The following is a 20720-nucleotide window of genomic DNA, read 5'->3' as shown; positions in this document are numbered from 1 at the left end:
AAGCTGAAACATGAAAAATTTCCAGTAAAGATTAGAAAAACCTCTTCCAATGCAAAGGTGGTCAAACACTGGACCAGGTAACCCTGAGAAGTTATGGATCCTCTGTATCTGGAGTTGTTAAAAATTTGACTCTCTATGGCTCTGAGTAATTTTATCTATTTGGACCTGATGTCCACAAACTTATCTAATCTATTTTGAACCTACTGATAGTCTGTACACAGACTATTGTAGTAAGTAAATACAGCAATTCCCTGTCTTTGAAGTCAAAAAAAAGTACTGTTTCATCTGTTTTAATCCAGACTCCCACTGGTTTCAACGAGCTCCCTATATTTCTGATACCAAGGAATTTGTTAAAAAGCTGTTCTGCATTCAGTTTATCCAATATCTTCACAGTTTCTGAAAGCTTAACTATGTCCCCCACCCCAGATTTTTTGTCTCCTGTTTGAAGAGTTTCAGCTTTTATAGTTTCTTCTCATAAAGCAATTACTACATCCTCTTAATCATCTCAGCTGTTTTCCTAATACCTTCTCCACACTGTCCTTGATATGCAGAGACCAGAATGGCCTTCAGGACCCAAGATGTGAATGCTAGAAGCTATTATATAGTGGTGAAACTATATCCCTTGCCTTATTCTGAATACCTTTACTGATGATTTCCAGCATTCTGTCAGCTATTTTTGCTGCCAAATATCAATAAAAAATATTTGGTTTAGTAATGAGATTAAAAAATTAGTAATCCCATCATGCTATATATTAGTCTTTCTGAGCCATACTGAGAGCTTATTTATTTGCTTCAGCCTCAGTCATAAAAACATAGAATGGTTTGGGTTGTAATGGATTTTAAAGACCATCTGGTTCCAGGTCCTCTGTCATGGGTAGGAACACCTTCCACTAGACCAGGTTGCTCAAAGCTCCATCCTACCTGGTCTTGAACACTTCGAGGGATGGAGCATCCACAGCTTCTTCGGGCAACCGGTTCCAGTGCCTCATCACCCTCACAATAAAGAATTTCTCCCTAATATCTAATCTAAAACTACCCTCTTTCAGTTTTGGTACCATCAAATAATGTAATGTTTTGAATACGTTTACAAATTTCTCATGGGAATAAGCATGTCTTCTCTTTTATTGTGAGATGCCCATGATAATATAAGCATCCTTCAGGCCTGATAAGGAGGAATGAGAATAGCAGGTATAATATTAAGTGTGAACTACTGCCCTTTGGGGCTCATAACAAGAATTCTTGTTACCAGTTGGTTTACTAATACCGGAAGGAGACGAAGGTTAACTGCTTATATGGTTGACCCTAATCAAAGGTGTCAACACTGGAGATGATTTCGTTATGATAAATCATGCAATTTAGGATTAATTGCATAATGCAAAAAGAGGATAGGCATTACTGCCATTGGCACTGATGTCAATGGTAAATTCTAATTTGAAATGTTATGCATTAGCTTGATACTCATTTTCACAAAAAAGTTGGGAAAAATGCTGGGATGGTCTAAAAGAACAATTGGGAAAGAAAAAAAAGAACCAAAGAGCTCAGGTTATTAACCCAGCAAAACAAAGTCTTAGATGAGATATGATTCCTCTCTAGGAATATAAAAAGGGCAACATCAGGGCTGGAAAGAGCTATATAAATTGAAATAAAACAACAACACAAATGGCCATGAATATATTTACATCAGAAATTGAAGACCTAGACCAGTAGAAAGGGGGTAGTGCGTTGCTACAGGAGAATTTATTGTGCAGCCAGTTATTAAAAAACGTCCTCTCTCTCCTAGATTGCGCAGATTTATTTAAATGGTTCCTGAGAGCAACCACCTTTCCCAGGTGGGGACAGCCTAGCTCCTTGACTCTTTACTCTGTCATAACAAGTTTAACAACCAAACAGAAATTTCTGCTGGGGTACTGGTCTCTTAAAGAGGCCTCAGCAAATAATAAACTTCTAAAATTCCAGAAACTAGATAGTGAGGAAAAAAATCCTCCCATGAAAGATTGCATGAAGGTGCAAAAGAGCAAAAGATTCAAAACAAGATGGATACTTTTTTTTTCAGTCTGCCAGGTTGCTGTTGTCTCTATCTGCCCTGAACTTGCTTCTTTCTTTCTCTCTCTAAAAGCAATGTTGTAGTAGAGGAATTCTGTTCAGCAACAGACCTGCTTGGTCTCAGCTGGAGAACTTTGTTTAACTGCTTTTTAATAGCTGTTGAGAGAGTTCAGAGAGAAGGCCGGTGCACAGACATGCAGAAAAACAGTCTTGGAAAGTATCCTCTTGTGAAAGGACAGGAGCAGTAACCCTGCCCACTCTGGGGAGAGCATCTGACATCTGCTCACACATACTGACAACCAGGATGTCACGAAGAGAGAGGCTTTAACACAGTGATAAGACTTAATTTCTTCCTTCCAATGAAATGAGATGGTGAATTGTAGAATGTGACATTGCACATCCCTCTCCTCATGCCACAGCACCTACTCTGTAAATGGAGGAGGGCCTTCAAATGTAAATTTTGTGCCTGATGATGTTAGAATAAGTAACATTCTGGAATTTCTGAGAGAAAACAGCAGGCTTTTTGATTCATTTTGCTCTCTCTCATTAGTAATCAATGCAGCAAAATTGTGTCATAATTTTTTCAGCCCTCTGCCTGGGTTTTTACTAAGTACAGCAGTCCTAACCATAGAATCATAGAATCATAGAATCAGACGGGTTGGAAGGAACCTCTGAGATCATCAAGTCCAACCCTTGATCCACTACCACCGTGGTTACTAGACCATGGCACTAAGTGCCACATCCAGTCTTATTTTAAAAACCTCCAGGGACGGAGAATCCACCACTTCCCTGGGCAGCCCATTCCAATGTCTGATTACCCTCTCTGGAAAGAATTTCTTTCTAATATCTAACCTAAACCTCCCCTGGCAGAGCTTAAGACCGTGCCCTCTTGTCTTACTGATAGTTGCCTGGGAGAAGAGACCAACTCCCACCTGGCTACAACCTCCTTTCAGGGAGTTGTAGAGAGTGATGAGGTCTCCCCTGAGCCTCCTCTTCTCCAGGCTGAACAGCCCCAGCTCCCTCAGCCTCTCCTCATAGGACTTGTGCTCCAGTCCCTTCACCAGCCATGTTGCTCTTCTCTGGACCTGCTCCAGCACCTCAATATCCTTCCTGAACTGAGGGGCCCAGAACTGGACACAGTACTCCAGGTGTGGCCTCACCAGCTCTGATTACAGGGGAAGAATCACTTCCCTGGACCTGTTGGCCACACTGTTCCTGATCCAGGCCAGGATGCCATTGGCCTTCTTGGCCACCTGGGCACACTGCTGGCTCATGTTCAGCTCCCTGTCAATCCAAGCTCCCAGGTCCCTCCAGCCACTCTGTCCCCAGCCTGTAGCGCTGCATGGGGTTGTTGTGACCAAAGTGCAGGACCCAGCACTTGGCCTTGTTGAACCTCATCCCGTTGGAATCAGCCCAACTCTCCAGTCTGTCCAGGTCCCTCTGTAGAGCCCTCCTGCCTTCCAGCTGATCAACACTCACCCTCAACTTAGTGTCACCTGCAAATTTACTGATGGTGGACTCAATCCCCTCATCTAAATCATCGATAAAGATATTAAACAGAACTGGGCCCAACACTGATCCCTGAGGGACACCACCAGTGACTGGCCGCCAACTGGATGCAGCACTGTTCACCATCACTCTCTGGGCCCGGCCCTCCAGCCAGTTCCTAACCCAGCAGAGTGCCCCTGTCCAAGCCATGGGCTGCCAGCTTTCCCAGGAGTATGCTGTGGGAGACAGTGTCAAAGGCTTTGCTGAAGTCCAGGTAGACCACATTCACAGCCTTCCCCTCATCCGACAGGCGGGTCACTTGACACAAAAGGAGATCAGGTTGGTCAGACAGGACCTGCCTCTCCTAAACCCATGCTGGCTGGGTCTGATCCCTTGTCCATCCTGTAGGTGCTGTGTGATTGCACTTAGGATGATCTGCTCCATAACCTTCCCAGACACTGAGGTCAGGCTGACGGGGCCATAGTTTCCCAGGTCCTACCCTTTTTGTGGATGGGTATGACATTCGCCAACTTCCAATCATTTGGGACCTCCCCAGTGAGCCAGGACTGTTGGTAGATGACAAAGAGCGGCTTGGCGAGCTCTTCTGCCAGCTCCCTCATCACCCGTCTGGTCCCATAGACCTGTGGGGATCCAAGTGGCTCAGCAGGTCATTAACTGTTTCCTACTGGATTACAGGTAATGAAATGTGGGGAGGCAAATATTGCCCTAGCATATCAGTTAAAGTCTATGAAGTGGGAACATAATTAGATGAATACAGTTTGGAAAGCCCTATCTTCAAATTTTTGTTTATTCAGTATTGTTCCATTTATCCACTTCAACAAAAGACTCCAGAAGGTATGACAAATCATGATTATACATCAGTTAAGTGCTTAAATTGCCTCTTTCCCCATGGTCTGAGCAGGAAATGATGATCACTTCACTGAGATTTCACAAAAATCTTTCTTATTGAGAAATAAAACGCATTTTTTGGAGAACATGCAGAGGTTCCCATGAATCAGATAATTCTGCCTCTTGGCAACAGCAACTTTCAAAAGTTAACAAATATCAGGTAGGAAGGCAAAGAGTTATGAACTGGATGAGGGCAAGCCCTCCCAGGGAAAGAAGAGAAAAGCTTGAGGACACATGTACACGCCCTACAGGGAAGCTTTCAGATCAAGATCCTTTCTGACTCATTTCTGGTGTCAGCTCAGTGTAAGCGAATGATCACTTTGATTTTTCAGAAGAAGACAAAATTTCTGCCAACTGATTAGTAAAGCTGCGCAGAGCATGTTAACCACCCAGAGGCCTGATTCTGTCACTAGTAGCAACCAGCCTTGCTGCTCTACCTGCACCTCATTAAAGCCGGGGGGTTTCCTGCAAACTGAAAAATCTGCTACAGAGACTGCATCTCACAGGACCTGCATGCCTCCAGTAGGATGCCCAATCTCTCAGGGAGCCAAGTTCAGGTCATACCTTCCTACTGCTGCAAAACTGTGACCAACGCTAGTTGTGCACCACAAAGTCAATGAAAAGCAAAATCTCAACTTTCAGTTTCAAAATTATCCTTCACCTTCAAAAAGAATTCCCAGGAGAATTTCCTGACTGCTTTCAGCTGCAATTTCAACCATCAGCCTCCTTATGCTACCCAGCATGCCTGTCCTGTACTTCACACAGCTGATGTAAAGCTTAGTGGCTGCCCATGAGGTCTTGCCTTCAATTTGTGCCAGCCCAGACAACTTATAACTAGTGAGGATAATATTGACACACATTCCTCTCTTCTGAAAAGAGATGCATGCACAAAGCCAATGATCAGCAGGTATAACACCCTCAGGCCTAGACAGGGACCTTGAAGGAACCAAGAGGAGCCCCCACTGGAAACAGCTCTCCTGCTGCATTTCCTGGCCATCTGGGACTGCAGCCTTGTGCCTATCAGCCTAGAAAGGTAAAGCCCAAGGGATGTTTCCTAATGAACCTTCTCAGAAATTTGATGGTATGGATCAGAAGCAAAAAGGAGTATCAGGTGACTCCTTGGCAGAAAGGCAACTGGTGGGATCCCTTTAGAAGTTTACTGGCCTTGCCAAGGAGCAAGCTGCCTCCTGGAGCTCTCCAATGCCTCAAGACCTCTACATGCAACCAAAATTTTTTAAACCTCTCCTCCCCATCAAAACCTCTTGCTCCTTTACAGCCAAGCTCACCAGCACTTCATTGCACCTTCTCATTGAAGTTGCCTTCCATCCACAAAGACGAACATCAGTAAGTGGTCATATAGCTGCAATTTGAAAATAAAATACACCGCCCCCAACAAACTAAGAGTGATGATGAAACAGGCATTTAGTTTAATTCAAAACCTGAGTTAACATATCAAGCTCCTAATCAGAGAGCACAAGGTTGACCAAGGAGAAAATCCTGTTTAGTTCTCTCTGCATTTTCCCTAGCAGAAATTAGAACCAGTGAAACAAGTGCAATCGACTACAATTTAATTATTCAGGCAAGTGTCCTCTCTACTTTCATTTGGTGTTACTCCAATAAAAGTTATTGAATTTTTAAAAAAAAGGAAAATCTAGAACTTGTGAACTGACATTGTAAAAAAAAAAAAAAAGTACACCAGTATTAGCTCTTTCAATAGACAAGGAAAAATTCTTTATTTTAACAAACATATTATAAAGTTATGGTTATTTTTAGCCTATAATTCACTTTCCTTTTAAGAATGTATTTCTGCTATTATGAAATATAAGGCTAAATTAACACAAATGGAGATTTATTATTTAAATTATACTTAACACTTGTGATATAGTTCATTCTCTTTTGGTTTTCTAATCAATTCTTAGAACTCCTTACATATACAACCAAAATTAATTTAATTGAAGCTCAGTTTAAGCACAATCAGTCTTTAGCAGATTTCTGCAAACTGTCCAAGTATGTTTGCACTAGGAATGTATCCTCCTGCTGCCATACTAGAGATAAGAAGGGACTTTCTGACTCCCAAAACAAGACCAAACATTCAACTGAATATCTCAGAACCCACTAGTTTTCCAACTATGCTTATAATTTACTAAAATACTAGCATTTTTTTCACCATCATTTTCCATTTTTCTCCTGTTTTTCCATGAAGCGTGCTTTATGTATGAATGCCTATGGCCAAAAATTGTCACAAGCTTTTTGTGGTAATTCACTATTCAATTAATAAATTATGTCTTAAGCTTCAGCACACACAAAATCAAGCTATTTTAATTTTATAAGCGTATCCATAGAAATCATTTAGGACATTTTGAAATACATATAAGTAGTACACTGTCACGGGAAATATCTCTGTGCTTTCCTTATTTTCATTTTCCTGGAAGAATATAAAATTGCAGTTGTGTAGTTCATACCTAACAGCAATTTATATGAGATAAAGAACAGTTTAAGTTCCTTTCAACTGCACAATATAGAATTAACCACCTTGTGGGGCCATGCTTCATTATTTTCTCATCTTCAAGGCTGACGACATTAAATCTCCCTTGTAATTTTTAAGCTCTTTGACAGATGCAGTGCAGGATACAAAACCTTAAATTACACAACCTTGAGAACAAATAATAATGTAGCTATTACATGTATTAGACTGTTAGTTCATGTATTATGTAGTACATGAAGTAAACAATTAGTTGAAAACAAATAACTTTTCAGTTTTCCATTAATTCGTATACACTTTACTTCAGCATTATCTGTTACAAATGATACACTATCATGATGATTTATTATCAAACTTCAAAGCTGGAGTATATCTCTTAGATCTGGAGACACTAGTAATGAGGTATTACTAATGTCTTGAAAATAATCATTCATGTGGTGGACGATTCTGCTTTAAACTGTGTAGCTAAAAGCAATTACAGAGAACGTTTAATATTTCCATTACTTGAGTCCAAAATAAAAAACATGCACATTTCAAAAGTTGTCATTTTCTCAGTTACAAAACGATCTAATATATTGCTGATCTATGGAGTATTTGCTGCACTGGGATCTATCCTTCTAGCAAAGAGAATCTTAGAAAACTACATTACTTTGTCATCATCATCACACAAGCTTTGTAGGTGACTGTAAGTACTATAGTGCATTTTTAGTTCACTCTTAAGCATTTTCATTTTTATTGTCCTTAAGAAAAAGTTCAGTGTGTTTTATTTGAAGTTATGCTCAAACTTTTAAGACCTGCTTTTTCCTTGTATCTGGCAACCCACTATGATTAACTGCGAAATTTCTGCATAAGCTACAGCAAAACTGAAGTGACACATTCCTTCACTGTCTTCACTGAACCAAGCAGCTCATTTCTCCTTTCCACCTAGAAAGTATTAAGGGCTGAGTATTCTGTACCACAACAAGAAGGTGACATGTCCAGGTGTTCCCTAGCTGGCAGCTGTGCAGCCAGAATGACAAACCCTGTGGGAAGAGCATGACCTTGAGATGGCCAGGCCCAGTCAAAACAACCTTTGGCACTACATTTCCAAGCCTTGTGGCAAGCACTGGCTGAACCTCTGCAGTGAATGTCCCTAGTCACAAAGCCATTAGCATACCTTTCTAGAGGTATTTTTCTTGAGTGACAGCATCCAGTCAAAGTTTAATAAAGCAGAGAGAACAGGGTTAATGCAATCTTTTAAAGGGCAAAAGTGAACAACCATTTATCTTTTTTTGTGTGAACTTTATTGCAACTTTAGCTAGAGACACAAGGAGAATCTTTTATGAAATTATTTTTAGGGTATGACATTTTCCTCTTAGCTTTGAGTTTAGTTTTTGTCAAAAGATTTAGTTTCTTTGGGCTGCCTTGATCACTGAAAACAAGGTTTAAGCAACAGTTCCACTGCTTAGTGCTGCTTTTCAAAGTTTGTTTGGCTGAGTCAGCTTTTACCTTACTCATATAACAAATCAGAGACTGTTAGAGTGAGGAAGTTGTAGAAAAAGACAGTGTAGCATGAATTCTTCATCCAATATCCTTGTCTCTAGGAGAATTTGAAATGAAAACTTGCAGACCATTTAAAAAAAAAAAGTTATTTGCAATGTAATTAAGAAAAAAAAATCTCTATTTTTAATTAGTTTCTGCTCAAGTTGGAAGGGTTTTTTTTAATACATATATGTGTGCGTGTGTGAATGAAACTCCACTATGTACACATGAATTGTTTATACGTTATAAACTGGGATGAGTTTATCGCAGTTTGTGTTACAGTACAGCAAGACTGCTTCCACGTGTCCTCTGAGTGAGATATTGGATGGATTTTTTAGGAAATTCAAAGCAGCAACAAAGGCTAATTTCACTTACTTCGCTCCCATCAATCTCAGGCAGTTCTGTTTTTTTTACTGGCTTGTAAAGATGGTCAGTTTTACTAAAGTAGAAGGACTGACTTCCTGCTTGTTTTCAATTTTGTGCAATAAACTAGGAACAGATCATAACCATTTCTCTGTAGGAAATTGAAGCTATCTCCTGTCCAAAAAAAGGAGCCTGTTGCAGAGACCGCCAGGTGAGCTGCCCTGTGCACAGCACACTGCTGTGCAGAGACACCACCTCACATCCATCAGCCAGCACAGAGTTCGCCTGGATGGCTCCCAGAGCCAGCGCTGTCCTCTGCACCCTTGCTGCTCCTCCAGCCCCAAAGGCAGCACACAGCACAGCTGTCTCTTGTGCCCACAGAATACTTATGCCCCGATACAAGGTAAGCTATATACTAGGAAGGTATTGACAGCTCTAAATTAAGTCTCAAACTTTCCTTGGTTATTCCCAATTGCTTTGTGTTTGAGCTTGTGCCTGTCAAGCTGGCTTACTTGTCTTTTTCTGTATCAAAATGAAAGCATGGCTAGTTTAAAAGGGCTGACAATAAAATCCTGTAAACTAAATGAAAGAAAGCAAAACAAAAACCCCTATCTCAGCATAATCGTCTCTCTACAGCACGAGAAAGAAAAAAGTGACAGCAATGCCCAGATTTTTAAATTATCTTTATTGATTCATTCTGATGTCATTGCTGAGATGTGAATAAAAGACTGAGTTGTTTACTGAGATCTAGTCAAAACTTTACTGATAGCTTAACCAATAATAACTGTATTAAAAATTCAGCTGGGTGGAGGCAGATATCCTAAAAGGTATCTTTTCAAAAAGGGAAGAGCTTGCAGAACTACCACAAGGCAGTATATTCACCCTTGAATACACCATATGCATTTCTGCATGGAGGTTGAAGAGTCCAGCATGGGCACTGACTCTGCTGGTTCTGCCCTGCTGAAGAAAAGGCAGATAGAAAAATTTATCGTTGTTACTAGTCAGTTATGATTTGACTAGCACAAGGAACTTATTTTTTGAATTATCTTAAAATCATCACATTTCAAAGTAGAACCACACTTTAAATATAGGAAATGTTATTTGCTGTGTATGTATTATGTTATTAAGCATAATTAAAGTTGAAAGCCACAGAACCACACTCAAAGCTACTGCAAGACTACAGAACATTTCTGTGGCCAACACAATAAAGTACCATATGCTGGAGAAGTCTGCAGCCAAGAAGTAATACACTTAGTAGCCTAAACTACAGCATGCTGTGGGCCAGTATCTGTGCTAATCTCTCAGAAAAAAATGAGTAATGAAGAATTATTCCAAGAAACAACTATGTCACTGCAAACATCATAATTTCTAGACTGCCAAAAACTGAATCTAAACCTTGGACAACAAACCTTCTCTTTTTATGGGTGCAAGATTCTACAGTGTCTTGTTTGAGGCATCTCAAAGATATCATATCTAGCTAAAGCATTTCACCTCTTGACTTTTCTAGAAGCCTTGCTGTGATTTTTTCAGGCACTAAGTCACACAGAATATTTTATGTTTCCTTTGTACTCCTCAGAAGTAGACAACAAAAGGGTTTTTTCCCTTTATGTTATGTTTTATTCATAACTGTTGAAAAGAAAAATTGAAACTCTGGTGTGAGTCACCCTTTAGACTTTTCTATTAAAAAAATGAATCAGAACTGTAAATGGTTTCAGAAACATATACCCAGCACCAGCACTGAAAACAGAGCAAAACCTAATGTCGACCTGGAAAAGGCAGTTCCAGTACAATTTTTTAAAATGCAACTGAAATGACATCTGATTTGCCACCAGAATTGTTCACTGGTGAAAGAAGTAAGGGCTCTCTGAGACAAAGAAAATAGTTGCAGACTTCATCAGACTCCATCAGACTCCAGAAGAGACGTGGCTCACAGCATCCTCCTCCCAGCAATTCTGGACTCCGAGCACCTTCAAAGGAACAAACTCCCCCAGGAAAGGTCACCACTGGCAAGGGTGCTGCAAACATGATCCACAGTGGCTTTCCCTCAACCAGAGGCATCCTATCTGTCCCAGAGCCCAGAGGCTCTGGGATGTTTCTCATCTAAAGGAGAGGTTTTCAGTCTGTATTGGAACAATCCCATTTCTTGACCTGCACGGCATTGAAATTACAACAACAGGAGCCCTGTCTCTGTTACACTGCTATTTCTGATACTCTGATACTTGGTAAAAATGCCCTCTAGGCCAGAGGACAAATGTACTGAATGTACAGAATGTACTGAACTGTGGCTGTTTTCGGTCTTCTACATTCATGGGTAATAATGAGTAATAAATCATACCTTTGAGAAGCTCTATATTTTCATCAGCTTATATCTGCAGCCAGATTGTTCTCTAGATATGTGGAACACAAAACTTAAGCTCTTCCAAAGCAAAGGGCCAAAGAGTCAAAACACACTCTCTGAAGAAGTTGCTATCTGAGCAGTTCCCTTTCCTCTAGCTCTGCACAAATTCAACTACTAAAATTTTGAAAATAGATGTGTATTTTTTTCTGGGGAAAAAAAAAAGGAAGAGGAAGGGATCATAGGGGCTACAAAGTTAGAACAGCTTCTATAGAGATAGATCACTGTCCAAAAAAAATAGAATAGTCATGAGATGTTCGGGCAATTTATCATCATTTAGATTACACTACTGGTATAAGCTTATATGTGAATATACCAGGGCTATGATAAAGACAATAGAAAAAACCCACATGTAAATAAAAGTTAATTACATTTAAAATAAAAATTACTTACAATCTTTTTTTCTTTAGGTTGCACCTGTGAATTTATCAGTAGGGGTTATTTCCAAAAGAAGAGGCACCCCCCACTATTCTCTACAAAGTGTGGACAGAGAAAAAGAAACATCCACATTCCTTTAAACATCACAAAACAAAACAGATAAGAAACCCCAATAAGCTCATATTTAGATAAATAATATTACATTTATGTCATGTACGTTTTATATCCACTGAATTTTAGCCTTTGAATGTTAATAAAAACCATCCACAGTTCACCCTGCTTTAAAAAGTGACAACTGATAACAGGAGTACAGTGCATTTTATGCACACTATTTATCCACTTAAAAAGTGGAGGGGGGAAGAAAGCAAGGAAAGCAATAGGGGCCTGATCCTGTTCCCATGAAAGAAAATGGGAAGTTTGCCATTAACTACAAGATGCTGGATTGTGCCTTTGGTTTGCTGGTAGAACTGTATGGTAATTTTGTTGTTTCTCTTGTGACGAAAACACAATCATTTGCTGCCCTCTAGAAGCAGACTAAAGCATATACTTTACAGAATCACAGAATCACAAAGAATTACAGAATATGCCAAGTTGGAAGAGACTCACAAGGATCATGGAGTCCAATCCCATAACTGACCATCCCCAAGAGTCATACCATGTGCCTGGGAGTATTGTCCAAAAGCTTCTTGTACTCTGTCAGCCTTGGTGCTGTGACCACTTCCCTAAGGAGCCTGCTCCAGCACCCAAACACCCTCTGGGTGAAGAACCTTTAATATCCAATCTAAACCTCCCCTGACACAACTTCAGGTCATTCCCTCAGGTCCTGTCACTGGTCACCACAGAGAAGAGATCAGTGCCTGCCCCTCCTCTTCCCCTCAAGAGGAAGCTGTAACTGCAATGAGGTCTCCCCTCAGTCTCCTCTTCTCCAGGCTGAACACACCAAGTGACCTCAGCCACTCCTCATACGGCTTCCCCTCAAGGCCCTTCACCATCTTTGTTGCCCTCCTTTGGAGGTTCTCTAATAGCTTAATATCTTTCTTAGTGTCCAAAGCCACACACAATATCCAAGGTGAGGCCACCCCAGTGCAGAGCAGAGCAGGACAATCTCCTCCCTTGACTGGCTGGCGATGCTTTGCCTGATGCCCCCCAGGACACAGCTGGCCCTCCTGGCTGCCAGGGCACTGCTGACTCATATTCAGTTTTCTTCAGTACAGGCCTTTTTGCTGTAATTTTAAATATGTACAGAACAAAAACGCAGAGCAATGTTGAAGGACTAGAGAGATGTGAAGAACTATGATGTACTGAGAATTCTGAAGTGTTCCCCAATTTCACAGTCATTTGACAACATGATTGATTGTTCTGTTTGAAATGTGGAATAGTGTTATTTATTGCTCTTGGGATTATCAAACAGTTAACTTTCAAGAAGAAATTAACTCAGATTATTGCTTTATCCTGCTTAATAAAACTGAAAATTAGCAGAATAGAATCATGCTTTTTTTTAAAGCCCATCCCTCACCACACTGATGCAAGCCACGGAGAGGAATGGGAGATTCACCAGGTTATGATGAAAAAAATCACAAAATAAGTCATCGAGTTTCAATTATGTGTAATGTTTTGATAGTTAATCTTTTATTGCCTCCAAAACTAGTAGCAATCTCATTCATTAATAATGATTATTTGCTTATCAAGTGTTTAGAATTTTTTGTTCCATTTTATTTTGATTTTACTAGTAGGAAAAAAAGTCTCAAAAGTGCTGGGAAGTATCTGGTTTCCACCAACTCTCCAATGACCTAGGAGTGATATTTCTTTTAAATTTAAGTAAAAAATAAATAAGACAACCCACAAACTTTCTAACCCCTACTCCAAGAAGTTAAAGAATCTAACAAAGCAATGAATAACACTCAAATGTCAGCTACTATTCAATCATCATTGTATAATGCAATTAGATTACAAGTATACAGTGTTTGTAAGGTTTTTTTTATTTAATTACCATCACAAGTGGATTTTATGGGTGAAATATTCAAAAGTAGAAATATTGTTCTAGTATCAGTCCACAAACAGCCAAGTGCCATTTATTTAGATCTCATCCATACTTATGTCATGCTCATTGCTATATTATGTTCCCTGAAGTGACGAAGGACTTCCAGACCATGTCTTAAAGAGCTGAAAAGTTCTTGGTTTTCCTTACATCAGATTAATTCTATCAAAAAAATGCCCACTATCCTATATATGCATTAAGCTACCAAAAATCTGATGTATTCGTATTTACCAGCCATTTTAAAAAATTTTGTCTTAGAATCATAGAATTGTTTAGTTTGGAAAAGATCATTGAGCACAACCATTAATTGACAACCATTGAGCAAAACACTTGCTTCTTTTCTCAGTACTTTGATAATAAATACAAGAAGGACAGGCTTACAGCTATAAATCCTAAGTTAGATACTCATAAGAATCAAACTGAATTGTGCTAGATATCATTTCAGAGACAGACAGAGACCTCCAAATTAAGAATCTGATTGGTGAAATATATTTCTGACATCTCATTTAAATGTCAAAAGTTAGGTAAAGTGAATCTGTAGCTGTTTCCACCTCCTGATAAACCTTAGTAATGCCAATGTTTCACACTTTCCAGAGTGAGTCTTTGAAAAGTGCAAATCAAAGATTCAAGAACTCCTTTCAAATACACTCTCCCCCTAACCAGATCTGTGTTATTTTTATTTCTAATTAACTTATCTAAAATCAAACCTTGTTTTAAACTCAGGTAGGTGGCAAGGTCAAGACCAAGGATCCAAGAGCTTAAACAGATTTTCTGTGAATAAAAATTAGTTGAACAGTCTTCCAAAGAAAGCAGCAAGATAGAGTTTAATCACTTTACTTTGATTAGTTGAGCCAACTGCAAGGTCAGTAAATATATATACTCCCCACTAAACTACAAGCATAAGGTGAGTCATGCATATGCTGAGCACTTCGCACACCAATCCAAATTAACTATTTTAAATATCCTTAAAGAATGAATGTCAAGACAGGTACTTCCAAAGTTTTCCCAGCTTGCTGGCTATGGAGTTTTCAGCTAAATAAAGCATGGCATGGATGCCACCAAGTGGTAGCTGCTATCACATACCAGTATCTTCAGCATGACCTCACTCCAGGCTGCCACTTCAGCTGCAGAAAATAATCCTGGTACAGCCGTTTGTTGGGAATGGAATATTACTACTGTAAAAAGAAGAAAAGAATTCACTAAGGATAAAATTTGATTCCTACTGCTAATGACAGAAATTGTCACAGACTTCAATTAAACCAATATCAACTTCCTTTCAAAGCCTCATAAAACACTACTAATCTTCTGAGAGCAAATCTGAGGTTGCTCAAAAGACCAGATCTGCATTTCGGGTTTATAGCAAACCTGCAAGAGAGCTCCCAGGTGCATGTGGAAGAGACCCTCTGGGTATACCTGCTTCTTTGGGTATATCTACATCACTAAATATTATAGGGCCATGAGACAAACCCAAGTATTGCTTAATTCATTTATCACTACCCTACCGTTGCCAGTTCCAAATTGTTCTCTCTCAGACAAAGTACAGGCACAGTGCTGGGAACAATTTACTCCAGGGAATGATCACAAAAGTCGGTTGGCTACAATTGCACCAGGTTTGCTGTGCCCATTCACTCTGCGATTGACTCCCTCCGTTCACCACCATCCTTCAACATTATTGCAGCAAGTTTTGCCTCTCAAATATCTCATAAACCATATCCCAGGACATACATAGCCTCAGTTCCATGCTATAAGAGCACTCATGAGGGCTATTTCATGGCTTTGCATTATTTCAGCCACAGTGGCACCTCAAGAGACCCACAGGAGACATCCAGGCACACAGTACAGAGGCAGGCAGCCTGCTCTACTACCAATACTGAGGTAGCAATTACAGTAAGGGCATAAGACAACTCCTGCCACTTGTTGTTGGGATCTCTGGGAAAAACTTGTTTATGTGAGAAGCAATTTAGGAACATGCTCTGAGTACAATCTCATTCTGAGAGAGCAGTATAGACATCCTTCAGGAATTCTGCCGTGACTACCAGTATAAATCTGGCATAGAAGACATGAAGAAACTTCCATCAAAGGTATTGCACCTGGTATGTGTTGCAGATACCTGGTCCAAATACATGAGCTCCATCCATCTTATCACTCTTCCAGCCCAACCCACTTCATCTGTGAAGGATCTAGGAGAAACTCCCTACCTGCTGAATGGGGCAAACAGAGAACTCTATACTCTCTGCTCTACTTCTCAGGCAGCAAAGTGACTTGCCACCAGTTTTGTATTTTAACACATATGAAATTGAAAAATAATAATTCTGATCTGTTAATTCTTATTGACTCATACTTGTTTCAATAATAAAGTATGTCTGTAAAGTAACTATTAACAAATTAAAATTATGTACTATGTTAATAATACAAGTGTCTATTTAATTAATGTGTTTATTATCACAGTTATCTGAAAACAAAAGGCAGATTAGATTGCTTCTGGCACTAGCCTGAGGGGAATGGCAAAACAGCCTGGCTCCACTGCCTACCTTCATCAATCAGAGCCCTGGAAAGCTGAGCAGGCTGTGACAGTGCTGTCACTGAAGGAACAAGGGACAATGCTGCAGAAAGAGTAGCAGACCTGCTCTCCAAAACTTATTTTCCTCACCATCTACACATTTAGTTTAAATAAATGCTTTGTTTTTTACTAAAGATTTCCACGGAGACATGTGGTAATAGTCTCCTTCCAAGAGTCTCCTCTGCCCTGTCTTTCCAGCAGCACAAGCAGATTGGCACAGGCCAATTTGTCTTCAGCAATGTTCACAATGTGCCTACACGGCTCAGGAACCTTGAGCAAGCTTCAGTAAAGCACTCTGACAGCCTAATCTAGGATTTCTACGTTGCTACCAAAAAAAAATGGAGCACCATTTGTTGTCACTAATGAATCAGAACATTCAGAATCATCTAGACTGCAGATCCAAGAAACAGATATTTTTCAACACCTTCCCTGGCATATGAATCAGTACTCACTACACATTACCGAGATCATGGTCTGCATCACAACAAATATGAATACCTTAAATAGAGTATCAGACATTATAACACAGTGTCAACACAGAACATCTTCATCTGTCCATATTCGAGCAGTAAATCTCAATGATAAACTGGATATAATGCGGATTACTAAGGCTGGGGAAACAAGATAAGAATACAGGGTTCTTCTACATAAGTGAGAATCTGGGAGGAACAAGTCTGAAAGTTTACATGGTAGAAAAAAGTGAGAGTAAGACTGAACTTGTATAGCAGCATGTTCCGGACATATTTTGCATTTTCCCTTTAAACTCAGCTTGCATATAGAGAAGCACAGGAGCAGAAATACTTATACAGAGGTAAGTAAGGAACCAAACAAAAGAACTTCTCTTAGTTTATAAAAAACATAGCACCATAAAAGCATGAGTGCACGTACTGAACAAGATCAAAGACCCTGCTAGCCCAGCATCCTGCCTCTGACAGCGGCTAAAGCTCTTTTACAGAACTAAGAACACAACAGGCAAATGCATAAATCATTGAGAGGTTTCTATGCTCTCACCAATACTGACAAAATGGATGGCAGAAGGTTATACCAGCCCGTGGGTATTAGCCTGAGGAAACAGTGTTTTACGGTTTTTCTAATTATGTTGTCTTTTTTTCCTCTAACAAACTAACTGATTTTTAATTAAGATATCTGAAACTTGTTGAAGACTTGTGCATCAGGGAAAGATGGTTCCCATAAGCTGCCTCTTGTTCTTGAGAAAACACAAAGCTAGGAGTAAGAGGTGGTCTGGTTCCTGCATTAAGGGAACTGCAGGCGCAAAGTGAAATAGCAGGAAGAGGGAAACTGTTATAGAAGGAGAAAATGCTTGAAATTATTAAATCTCAAAGAACAATCCTTAATCCATCATGAGCTAAACTTGTATGCTAAAATTAATGGGGTTTGACATTCAAAGTCTACAGTGATTGCCTTTTGATACACAGAATAACATTTGATAGCATAGGTAGACACGAAAATGGAAAGTTATAAAAAAAGTTTAAAGATTGCAAAAAATATTCTAAAGTCACAAAATACACTATGAGAAGAGAAGTAGTCACATGAATATATAGGCAGCTCATCAACTACATACAGAGACTTAATCACATAAACTGTAGTGCACAGATGAATCTCTGGACCTGTATGGATCACTTTGTAACTACTATACCATATAAATTAACATCAGTTAACTTAAATAAAGTTGAGTGAATATTCTGTGGATATTTTACATATATCTAGGACACACTCATTGATGAAATGTGAAATTCCAACCCAGAAAAATGGCTTTACCCTACCAATGGCTAAAGCATTCCCTAAATATTACAGAAGAAATTCTATTCCAACTAGTGTTCTTGAAGTTTCCACAGACTCATGCATACTGTGTTTTTTCTATTTAGCATGACAGGCAATTCTTCAACACTGTTGAAAACTGCTGGAGTTACATACTGTTGTTCAATATACCAGTATAGAGAATTTCCATGTGTTCATTTAAATCAGCAGGACTCTGTTGCTTATCCTCCGGATGAATATTGGAAAACACTGTCAATTGGATATTTCAGAACTTTCTTATTTTCAGAATTTGTTATAAGATGTCATCATCTTCAGTATGTTATTCTGGAAACTTACTTAGAGGTAATGAGCAGGAAATTTGGCATTACTTTCAACAAAATTCTCCATAATTATTTCTAAATCACAGTACAAAAATATTTTTCCACTCTATGATTTATGCAGCTTGTGCTCTTGTACACTTTCTGATGACTCAATATTTCAACAGGCCCTCATGACATTATTTTCAACTTTCTATGTGCAGCTGGAGCTGGTGGGCCACATATTCCAGGACTATCTATAGCATCATATGAAGAATTATTAAGTCAAACCATGTGTGATATGAGCATACACAAAATAAGATTTTTAATGTCTATGCCATGTACTATAATTCAAGACTGAAGCAGATTTAGTTTTAAGTAACTGAATATGAGCTGTGATTCCTCTTTTGTGTCTTGTTACAATAACAACTACTTATTTGATTTTAGTCACAAGTAACTTCTCCTTATTTTCAGTCTTTCAGCTTCTCATTAAGTGTCAGTCTCTGTTTCTCATTGGCCCATAATTTGAAGTCAATAACCCTGTACTTCCTACAAGTTTGTATAGCACCTCATACAACACCATTCTACTGTTTATTAAGAATTTCTAGCTATTCTGGAACTTGCTTTGCTGGGTGACCAAGTCTAAACATGCTCTAAATAGCAGAATAGATATTTTCAACTTTCAGAGCTCTTAAAACTTGTGAGTGAGAGGTCCTGCTGGAGTACAGGTCCCTGTGAAGAGACAAGACCACCTCAGGAGACCAAGAGATTGTCCAAAGAACATGTCAAGGGTAATGATTTGTAATTAAACTCTTAAGAGCAGGATGCTATACGAGTACAAAAACAGTGGGGGAAAAAAAAGACAACAACCATATTTAACAGGATAAGCCTTGCTCTGGTATGTCAACTGTTTGCATATAGGATAAAGTGTTTAGACTTAATTGGAACAAAGTACAGAAAAGACTAAAATTGAATGGTATGTCTCAGAAAATGTGAAGGGTAAACAATGTGCAGACAGTAGGAACTACATAACTGAAGGGGAATTTGGGAGATATTTCTGAAGGGAAAAAAATCTAACCTAAAAAAACCATCCAGACATATATTGTACTGCACCCTGATAACAAGCAATGAGATGTGGTAGAGAGATGAGTGATAGAGTTGTAATTCAGTGGTAGTTGTGCGTAATGAGTAAGATCTAAGAGTAATAAACTCAGATCTTGCTACAGTGTGGGGAATTACAGGATTGCACATTAATAATAGTGACATCATTATTTGCTAGGTCATTTAACTTATTTATTAAATTATTAAAAAATGGTTAACAATATACATTGTAGCCTCTCATTTCAAGCCTGCAATTGAGAGAAATTAAGACCTCCAGTTGGCTTGATCTCTCACCCTTGCATCCTCTGAAAGACATTTTGGACTTAGATGTATTAGCCTGCCAAGTCCATAAGGGCTGCATACCTTTGGGGTGAGTTTTACCATTGCTTTCACAAACTTGCCTAAGGAAAAATGGCAACATTTTGTTTTAGCTTAAGTTGGTGCAAACCATTAAATAGGTCATTATTATTTGAAGAGTATTTTGCGTTATGTGAGTTAAAGCTTTGGTTTAAGTGATCTAAATAATCTACTTTCAGTAGAAAAATATGATAAAAAGTTTGAAACCAAATCTTAACTAAATCAGTTTCTATTCATATGCTCAGGCAAGCCTACCAGATTTTCTCATGCATGTGTGGTAATAGCACCCACCTTCCCCCCCAGCTGACACGTGGAGATGACCAACCTTTCGTGCCCTCATTTTCACAGACCCCTCCATGGTGGGAATGAGAACAGAATGTCTTGGTCAACAGGGTCCTCAGCCAGTGGGGACCTTGGCCCAGAAATATTTCTGGCCCATGACCAGGTATGACCAGGGGCCCTGACCTGACAGGTTATCCGTGGGGGCCCTGCCGGACACCCCCTGCATGTGATTTTCCTTGGAACAGTGGGCCTGTGAGGAGAAGCCCTCCTCTAAGAGCTGGGAAGCCAGCCCAAAAAGACTTAAAAGGGCTGAGTGTCTTACCCCTCTCTTCTGGGTGAGTGATTATTTTCCCACTAGATATACCTGAGTGATCCTTCAATCCTTGGATTTTTTGGGTACCTTTTGAGTGAGAGGCTTCATGTGCATGTGTGTGTGTGTGCACACTTTGTGTAGTAAAATAACCCTGACAGGTACACCGAACCTGTAATCTGACAGATGCCATGGGAGCACCATCATTACCCACCTTGTTCACTAGTTTTGGCCATTGTACTTAGTTGCGAATTAAAGTTTGACTTTGTTACCTGAGTGAAGTTGTTGTCTTGTACCTCTGTGACAGTGTCCTAACAGTTGTCCAAGTCCTTAGCTCTCGTGGACTGCTGTGATTTCGGGTGGGTTTGTGTTGAACACAGCACAATTCCCTCCTTCCTCCTTTAAAAGCCTTTTCTGC

This window comes from Neopelma chrysocephalum, unplaced genomic scaffold (assembly GCF_003984885.1).
Source record: "Neopelma chrysocephalum unplaced genomic scaffold, ASM398488v2 Primary Assembly neopelma1_22, whole genome shotgun sequence".
Taxonomy (NCBI): Eukaryota; Metazoa; Chordata; class Aves; order Passeriformes; family Pipridae; genus Neopelma; species Neopelma chrysocephalum.
The sequence above is the reverse complement of the archived record's forward strand: the minus strand, read 5'-3'. Positions refer to the sequence as shown.